Source organism: Nicotiana attenuata, chromosome 11 (assembly GCF_001879085.1).
Source record: "Nicotiana attenuata strain UT chromosome 11, NIATTr2, whole genome shotgun sequence".
NCBI lineage: Eukaryota > Viridiplantae > Streptophyta > Magnoliopsida > Solanales > Solanaceae > Nicotiana > Nicotiana attenuata.
This window is the reverse complement of record NC_031999.1, coordinates 26,957,895-26,968,437: the sequence shown is the minus strand read 5'-3', so window position 1 is coordinate 26,968,437 and position 10,543 is coordinate 26,957,895. Positions and strand designations below refer to the sequence as shown.

The 10,543-nt window shown below is 34.8% G+C and overlaps 1 long non-coding RNA gene across 2 annotated transcripts; it reads left to right on the top strand.

Moving 5' to 3' along the window:
- On the top strand, positions 5,832-8,330 carry LOC109234275. 2 transcript variants are annotated; one of them, XR_002069169.1, is made up of 3 exons: positions 5,832-6,328; positions 7,027-7,742; positions 8,289-8,330. It is a non-coding gene; the product is annotated as an uncharacterized LOC109234275 (long non-coding RNA). The 2 variants fall into 2 exon arrangements; XR_002069170.1 differs by having other exon boundaries at positions 5,832-7,143; positions 7,432-7,742.

Here is a 10,543-nt window from a genome sequence, read left to right as displayed (position 1 = left end):
ATATATATATATATATATATATATATATATATATATATATATATATATATATATATATATATATATATATATATATATATATATGTTATACACAAAAAATGTACAAATTTTATAGTATATTTCTCGGCTAGCGAACGTAAGTAATTTTTGGCACGAGCAAAAGATGATCTTGGTCCAAAAAGAAAAGAAGAAGATTTCGGAGTTGCAGTGAATTGATCGAAAGTCACCAATTAGACTCCTCAAAAGTAGACTTGTGCACTTGAAGAGTATCATTGGGCTAAATCTTGATTACTTTTATATAATATATGCATAATATATATTTAATTGTGTATAATAGTTATATAATTTATGCATACAGGCTAAAGTAAACAACAAATCCGTCCAGTTATTTGTGTAAAGATCCTTTTGACAAAGTTCACTACGAAATCCTGTCATATCATTATTATTCTTAACTAGGCCCATTTCAAGTCTATAACTTGAGGATTAAATAGCCTAACACTGGCTGCGAGTAAATTTTTATTCAAAAAATTATCATAAAAGTAGGGAGCTTTACAAAAAGAAAGTATTCCAGAGGTAGTGCAAGTATACTATATACCTGGAACTGGTGCTTGTGTGATTTAGCTCTGAAGTTTGGGTAATGTAACTTGTCCATCGTCTACATAGCTTTCATTTGTCTAGGCAAATTGAAAACTTTATTGAAGAAGAATATCCTCGACGACTTAGACTTCAGTTAGCGTGTGTCGTTCGTAATGAAAAGAAAGATACCATTACTTCGCCTCATTTGTTGGATCGTTGGCGCGAACATACGGTTATAGAACCAGGAACCAATTCGAATTTGGATCTTGACATGTTGACGGTTTTCAATCCTAGGGTGTTGCAAGTGGTATTTTATCCATAACCACAACTCACCATGTGGTTCTTCAACATCAGTCGGTCGGACCTTTACTTATAGCCTGTTTGGCCAAGCTTCTTTTTGGCTAAAAGTGCTTTTTTTTTGTCAAAAGCACTTTTGGCTAAAAATTGAGGTGTTTGGCCAAGCTTTTGGAAGGAAAAAAAATGCTTTTGAGGAGAAGCAGCAGTTTTAAAGAAGTAGAAAAAAGTAGCTTCTCTACAAAATCACTTTTTTGAGAAGCACTTTTGAGAAAAATACACTTAGAAGCAGTTTTTTAAAGCTTGGCCAAACACTAATTGCTGCTCAGAAGTGCTTTTCAAACTAATTAGCCAAACACAAACTGCTTCTCACCAAAAGTACTTTTGAGAAAAGCACTTTTAAAAAAAAACACTTCTCAAAATAAGCTAATTTTTGCAGCTCGGCCAAACGGGCTATTAATGTCACCCAGGCTTCATACCGAACATGAATAGATCACCTGAGGTTGGGGTCCACAAGCGCTAGTTGGATTATAAAAGCTGTATGCTATTAAATCTCTATCAAATTCTTCTTTTTTCTTTCTCATTGTCCTTATCATATTTACGATTCACATTTAACGAACATACGGCAACCATGTCAAATGGTCGTACAATTAAACTTTACAGTTATATACATGTAAACTGTAAAGTTGAATAGGCTAGCGTGTGAATCTATCCGGCGATTTGAGTTGTTGGAGGCTCGTAACCAACTTATGACTCATAAATGTATATTGATCAATATTTTAGGTTATATTTTGCGTACAATAAAATATTGTGGGCTGGTCCTTCCCCGAACCCCGTGCATTGCGGGAGCTTAGTGTACTGGGCGGTCTTTTTTTTATTTTTTATTTTATGTTATATTTTGATGTAATTAGGATATGTAATTGTAGATATCGACTCGTTGATGATGTTTGAGCATTTTAATCAACAATGGAACAATGGAAGAGAAGTGAAAGCCCATGAATCTTAATAAAGCGAAAGCAAGGTAAGTTGATTAAACTTACTCTTGTTGAGGGATTTTCTCTAAAAGCATGTTTCGAGTTAATGCTTAAGTTGTTTACAAATGTGCTTTCGTGTTTGTGGGGACAAACAAGTGCAGATGTCTCTATGTACTAAAATATTTGTCACGCCCTGAACTTGGGCCTGGACGTAACACGACACTCGGTGCCTGACTACATGTGACCGAGCGAACCAACTGGCTGGCTGAATCAACATGTGATATAATAACATACTAAATGCGGAAGATAAACTAACACATTCTTCTATACTGAAAGTTTGAATGAAAAAAAAAATCAAAGTGCGGAAATACTAATACAATTCTGAAACATATTTGTAGCCCACATGGCTTAATATGAAAAGCTTGGACTCTTTCTAGCTGTTACTCTAGTCTATGAAGCCTCTAATGAAGCACTGAAAATACTCACTGTCTGAAAATACCGAAGACTGTAAGGTAATGATAATGCCCCGAAAGAACTGGGGATCACCAAATAGCTGGTACGAGAATCCTAGTGTTCTGAATCGTCAACCTGTTAATCATTACCTGCATCGTGAGATGCAGGCCCCGGGCAAAAAGGACGTCAGTACATTTGAGTTGCACTGGTATGTAAAGCAACTGAAAGAAAGAATTATAAATGCTGAAACTGAAACTAAGCTGATAACTGAGTTGATAATTGATAACTGAAATAATAACTATTGAAACTGAAACTGAAATGATAACTGATAACTGAACTGATAACTGATAATTGGTAACTGAAATAATAACTAATAACTGAAATGATAACTGATAACTGAAATGATAACTGATAACTGAACTGAACAAAGGAAGTAAGGATATGAATACTCCCTCTTCTGAATGATGAACAACTTGTTTATCTGAATAAGCTACGGCCTCGGGCCCAATATATATGTGCACAAGCTACGATCTCAGGCCCAAGTATACGTATACATAACTACGGCCTCAGGCCCAAAAATTCATAAAGCATAAATTACGGCCTCAGGCCCAAACATGCATAAAGCATAAAGGCCCAAACATGCATAAAACATATAAACTACGGCCTCAGGCCCAAATACAGGTGTTCAACATTCAAGAACTGAGAATGAAATTGCAATACATGATAGTGAAATACTGAATCACACTGAGTTACATGATACTGGAATACTGGATCACACTGAGTTACATGATACTGGAATACTAGATCACATCTAGTTACATAATACTAGAATACTGAATAGGATTAGACTGAGATGTGTATTCTTGAATTGATTATGAACACTGAAACTTTAATGGTTTATGGCATACTGAGTAATCTATACTAAGACTCGGGGGCATCAAACCCAAGTCTATATTGAATACGCACTGAGCTCACAACGTTCAGAAAGAAAGTCATGAACGAGTTATGAAGCTAGAGAATAGAAGTTCTGCAACTATTCAAGGAACTAGGCTAAACTATATTTCTGAGGCAATTAGTAACGTCGTAAAAGAAACGTAGTGTAGAGAGAATCATTAACATTCTCAAACATAGAGAGTTAGCCTCACATACCTTAACTTCCTGCTCTTGAGCGTAATACAACGTTTGTCAACCCTTTCAACTTTAATCTATAGCAATACAAGTCAAGTGGATTCCATATTAGCTATGATGCTCATGTTTTGGTCACTTAAGCATCTTATCAAACACTTGGTGAAAATAAAGCTTTATAGTCCTTATTAATGATGTCTCTACACCCAATAACCCATTCTCTTGTTCCTAGATAAATTCTAAAGTCTCAAATGGTTATAATCAACATTATTCTTTATCACCCATAAGGTAAACAACACCCTTAACCAATAATCAACAATCAACACCCAAAACATGTAGTCGTTCATGCTTTTCTATCAAACCCATCAACTCATATCTCATGAACTAGGGTTTATAATCATTAAACCAATGCTAGAATCAATTAGAGGGTGAAGACATTACCTCTTTGAAGTTCAATCCCCTTGAATTCGAGTTCTAGGCTTCCTCCTCTCAACAATGATGTCCCAATCGAATATCTAATGATATGGAGGGTTTACCCATGTTAATAAGATGTTGGAAAATTAAAATTAACTTAGAATCACCATTAGAACTTACCTTGGGTGGTGAAAGGACCCTTAAGGAGTTAGGTTTTTGAGAGCTTTCCTTTCTAGAGCAAGTTTTTATGTTTTGGGGTTGTGGGGGACGAAATAGGGCTAAAAAAAATGACTTCCCAAGTCGGCCACCGTGTTCCAGTAGGCCTGAACGTGGTAAATAGCTGGAGCACTGCCTCATGACCGCGGTCGCGGTCAAACGCGGCCGAACGTGGTGGTTATGCACCATTTTGTAAAATGGGCATAACTTTTTGTACAGAGCTCCATTTGGGTTCCAAAATATATCGTTGGAAAGCTATTTAAAAGGCCTACAACTTTCATGCTTTGAGTTTTACCAAATTTCTTACACATTTTCACTAAACCCTGCTGGAAGACAGACCTTCTGCAGACTTAGTCGATTTTGTCAAATCTTATGCACCTCACCTTCCATCTTGATTTGAAACAACTATTTTCTCCCATAATCATCCCGATGGTACTTCACATGTCCAAAATATAATCTTACTACTCCTTTAGCTCATTCATACCTAAGCCGAATTTATGGGATGTTACAATATTATGATGCATATGTAGTGTCATGTTGTTTTAAAAAAATTTATTTTAAATTTTGTTGGCGAAATGACACTTAAGGTAAATGTTATAAGTTTTTATCAAAATTTATGTGTTCATGATAAGAGTATACATATTTGAGTGCTAAAGATAGGTTTTCATTTGAAAGTATTTCTTTTGAAAATTGATAAATGGAATAGCACTTGTGGTATCTTTTTAAAGATTGATGTTAAATTGCTAAAGGCTTTAGCATATAAAAGGTTGTTTATTTAATTTTTGTTCAAATGATTTAGATTTTTTTATTAATGCTACGATTTGATAAAATAGATCCTTTGATGCTACTATGCTATGAATCTATTTTTGGAATATCATATATTTTGGGAGTTACTAGCGGAGACCACCGAGATTGGTTCGAATGTTGAGTTTGTTACCATGAAACTACATCTGCCGGTGTAGGGATTCCAAGGCTAAGCCGAGGTTTGTGGGATAAGTCCCCTAAGTGGGGCAAATATGCTATATTAGCATGGCTGAGTCGATTCGTGCGGCACTACAATGAGACGCCCTGAGCAAGTAAGGTATATGATACTAGCCGCTAGGCTGATCACCTAGTTGACCTTGTTCTTATGTCGGTGTCGGTATAGTGCTCCCGGTGAAAGGTAAAGAATAATTTCTTATGTGTAGGCCTAAGGAGCCGAAAGTGATTTCAATACTTAAAGCAAATGGAATGATTTCGTATGATTTTATTCAAAACCTTAGATGAATATAATTGTCTTAAAAGTTTATATCGTGAGTTATATTTCACTTGCCTTTTATTTAAAATAATAAAAATCATGAATTGATGAAATTACTTACCGTTTTATATCAAATATTGAGTAATTTGTTTACAACTTTCGAATCATATCTTTTATGAAAAAAAAGTGTTTTGCATTAAAGCGCAAGTTTAAAATAATGAGGGTGCCCCGTGCCCAAATGCCCTTTTGCCATAGTATTTCTCGGATGACAAAATTAGGGTTTGGTTAAGATGGTACCACACCCACACAACAAGCACGGGCCAATAAAAAAGTCTCACAGGCAAATAAAAAATTTAAAAATTAAAAGTAATAGTATCTCAAAAAAAAAAAAAAAAAAAGTAAGGCAAATTCAAAATTTAAAATTTATGTGTTTGTATAATAAATTTTTAATTAATATACCATGATAACTTAATTTAGTTTACGGTCAATTATTTATAGATATGAATTTCCCGTAACTTATAAGCTAGCTCCGTCCAACGAAATAGCATCATATGTGTCTCTCTATATATATTTCCTTTTCCCAATACTGTTACCATCTCTATGAGCTTCCTAACCCTTCCTTTCCCATCTACTATTTCTCTTACTCTCTAACATAAAAACAGCTTAAATAAATATGCAGACTCCATTCTTCCTAGAGATCTCTCTTGGATTATTGTTAATTCCCTTTTATCATGCAAATTTTCCCTATGTTTCCACTTATTCGACAGAGTCTTGAAATATGTTTCTATGAGGTTATTTAATTATATATGTTAACCGATTTCTTGGTGTACTGATTTAGCTTATCCTTTTCTGCCCAACATATGCTGGAACCTGTGAAAAAAATCATATCTAAAAACCCAAGAAAAAAGGAAGGAGAGGGAAAAAAAAGAATTCGGAGTCTTAATTTTTTTTGGTTTTATCTGGTATTTATATTTGTTAATTTTCTCCCTATACCTATCTTTTTGTGGAGCAAGAGTTATCAACCTTCCAAAGATATAAGGTTTTTTTATGTTTGATTTTTTTTTTTTTTTGAAATTAATGAAATATCTGGTGGCTAAATGGTCCATTATTTTAGCTAGAATTGTTAGCCCATTGTTCCAAGATATGGATGTACTTAATTAGATTTGCCCCCTATAAATATGTATATGTAAAGCATTTATGATAACCATTTTGAATGGTTGAAGGATAGGGTTTCTAGTCCACTTGGAGACATTCATAAAATTGGAGCGATACAGAGAAAATAGGGTTTCTGGGTCGATAGTTGAACAATCAACGCAGTCGTTGTTTGCAGATGTAGTATCATCAAGATTCACATATTGTAAAGGCATGGTGATTAATGAAGAAAAAAAAACGACCATGGCTTTTTTAGAGGTGAGAATCTTGATGATGCTGCATCAGCAATAAACGACTACCTAACTTACAGGAGCGAAGGTAACTAAACGAGTTATGAATTCAATAGCATATTCAGAACCCATAAATTTCAAGTTCGGCACTGCTTCTACTAACCTATACTTTCTTTTAAGGCTGTCACTCTAAGCAAAAGGAGAAATTCAGACCCCAGAAGTATAGTACTGTTGTTCAGTTTCTGTATAGATACATGGATTTGCCTTGTTTTATTTTTACTGTATTTCAGTTCAGTACTGTATATTCTTGTCAGGTCGATCTGTTTTTAATTTTTATTGTTTCAAAATCTAACAGGTGAATTTGGATTTTTGTTTTATTTTGAGACTGCTCACTGCTCTTTTGCTGATGAAATGAGGACTGTGTAGATCTGTGATTATTCTCTCCTGGCAAATGAAGTTATGATTATTAATGGTATCTCAGCCTGAAAGATCAGAAGTTGTCTTTTTTCATCTCTCTCTCACACACACAGTGTGTGCTTTTTTTTCTTGATGTAGTTGATTGAGTTATAAAAATATAACCATTATATTATTCGGTTCGATTTAGTATTTTTTCTGTTTGTAAATGAAAACCTACCCTTAGCTAATTATTCAATAGTGTTGGAGATTTTTACCAAACCCTAAAATAAGATTCGATTCGATTGATTTAGTCAGTTTTCAAAGAACTTTTGACATTCCTAACTTTAAACCTAATATATTTTAGGTCTTCAGAAGGAAAAGAGCCAAAGGAGACCAACAAGGGTTGTGGACTTCTTCATCCTTAACCAAATATCTCGGGTTGGAGCCCTGGGTATGGAGTCGTTGGACTCCTTCATTCTTAATCAGATGTCTTGGATTTGAGTCCTGGGTATGGAGTCGCCTTGTTAGAGAGTGCTTTACCTCCCAATGTGAACTTTTCGGCACGAATCCGGATTTGATCGGCCCAATACAAGTACCGAACATTGGGTGGAAAATCCAAAAATAAAAGGAGCTAAGGGAGAGTTGGAGTAACCTAAAGAAAACTGAGAAGAAGAGGTGAGAATCAAAACCTGCTTATTTTCTTTTCTCTTATTATTTTTCCTAATCTTTTCCTCCTTCATAAATTCGATAATACCTACACACTAATAAAACTGAAGAGCACAGAGAAGTTTGAGTTGCTAAATTTCTTTGTTTTTTCAAGACAGAAATTCAAAATATAATTAAGTATTTCATGGGAAAAATCATCCAAGTGATGTATTTGTCTGTTGAATCAACAAAAGATTTTATGTTGGAACTGCTGCTTTTGGATTTTTGTGACTTTAATTTGAGGGTATGTCTCAATATCATGGCGTACATGTCACAATTGTTATTATCAAAGTTGGATTTTGCCTTGAAAGAGATTAATAAGTGTACTAATATTATGTATACATTTCTAAAAAGAGTTATACGACAGTCAAACCGTGTTTGTTCTCATATTTTTTGGATGCTTGATAATAGGTGAATTTGACTATAATCACACCATTAAATAATCACCTTCTTGTGTAGTTTTAATGCTAAAAGTGATAACAAAATGCTCTTATTAGTGCTTTTCATGATTTGTAGGTGATATAGGTATAAGGAAGGCTAAGGAGCAGTTTTGGAGTTAAAAGTGATGAAAAAGAGGTCAACTGTGAAATTTCCCAAGTGAACCATGCAAAACAGGCCGAAGATTCAGAGTACTGGATCCACCGTGGTTCCACCGCGACCGCGGCAGAACCGCGGTGGGAAGCAGCTTCAGAAGATCAGAGATTCCGCGAGGGTGTTTGGCCGCGGTTCTGCGTAGGCGCAGAAACTTCAGGGACCAAAGTGTCAATTACGGGATTTTTAGACCTAAACCCTATTTTAAAACATTAGACTTCGCCCAAGAGAGGCATGTATTGATTTTTAAGGTTTCTTAGCAAGCAAAACCATTGTGAGAGAATACTCTAAACATCTTTCTTCTTTTCTTTTGATTTTTATGATGAATTCAATCTTAGTTTCTTTTCCCCTAGCCATGAGTAGCTAAATTCCTTGTCTAAGGTTTTGATGGAACCTATTGGGTGATGAACTTCTTGTTTATGTGAATACAAATTGCTAGTTTAATCTCTATTTGTTCAACTTCGTGTTTGTTGTAGTTAATTGACAGGATCCTCAATTAGCTGTGCCTATTTAGTGTGCATAACTTGGAAAAGAGTGCATATTTAGGGTATTGTTGAACAACACCACTCCTAGATTATTAGAGGAATCTATAATTGCAGGTTTAAAGGCGGGATTAGGGATAACGAAGCCTTGGATGTAATCTAAAGTGAATCGTGCTAAATAAAGTAAGCTAGTGTATCTCGGGAGAGTGCAATAGTAAATTATTGTGATTACTCGGGAAAGATTTGCGGTAAGATTAGCATTCATGATTGATAGAGAGGTGTTGGTAAATTTGTATGAGCATAAACAGAAGGGATTCCATCAATAGGGGAAATCATTGCCTTAGCTTTTCCTCATAATTGTTTACAACCTTATTAGTTTAGTTTACAGCCATTTAGTTACTTGCAAGCTAGTTGTTAAAGAACACTTAACTGAGATTTGAATATTTGGGAAGCTGGTTCTGAAGAATTAGTGGGTCTGAAGATAGTGGTTGATAGGTTAACTCTCCGTGGATTCGACCCTGGGCGTAATACTCGGGTTATATTTGCAACGTCCGCAGAGTCCTTTTTATAAGACATAGTTGGGCGTGATCAATGCTATAGTGAAGTGCTGTATATAGAGGAAATATATTATAACATAACATAAATGATCGGATCCGAGAAAACTTGCTTTATAGAGAATGGATGTTATATATGAATACTGTTATAGAGAGGTCTGAGTCTTTATATCAGCATGCATATTTGGAAATCTTGTGAGAAACTGATCTAAAAACTGAAAGTAGAATTAAACTGGCCTTAATCAACTTGTTATCAGAATATTTTCTATATTTTCTCAATTACAAGAATATTTGGAAATTGTTCAATTACCAGAAGTTTTCTATCTTTTTTTATTTTGACATGGCTAACTTGATACTACAATGCTGGCCATATTTCTGTTTTGTGGTTTGTATATGCAAAGTAGGTAATGTGCCTCTATAAATGAGTATAGAATCCTGATATCCTTACATTTTTAAAAGCCCTTTCTCTTTCCTTTTCTAATTGTTTTCCTCCTTTAGTGTTTTGTTATACATTTTAATGTATATTGGTGATGTACATAGTTACCTACGATCAATGGTGTAGGCGGGATTTTGTAGCGGTGTCATAATTTACAGAAATAGACAAATGAATAAATCACTATAATAACAAGCGGTGTCATTTTCTATACGTATCCCCAATATTTTTTATTTTTTTAAAATAAATATCTAGTGAAAATTTTCGACCAAGCATTGTCCTGTGACACCACATGGTATGAGGTGCATACGCCCTTACCTACAATAGGTACCGGTTTAATTCTCAATGTGTTCTCCTCCCTCTTTCTTGATCCCCTATACAACGAAAGGTTTTTTAAGAATATATTAAAAACAACGTCTTGTTGTATATATTTTAAATTAAAATCGCCTTGACGTTGCAGAGGTTTGGCATAGATTCTTACCTTGTAAATTGATAATAATGAACACATGAAGGTGAGGGACATAAAACCGGACCTCCTCAAAAACTAAATGGGAGATGAACATGCCCATCTCTTTTCAAATTGGTAGCAACGGCTTAATATTGTGGTTTGGTGTACAATGATGAACCCATATGCAGGGGCGAATGTAGTGTTCTGCCGACGAGTTCAGTTGAACGCATAACTTTCCGAGTAAAATTTTATTGCAAAAATTC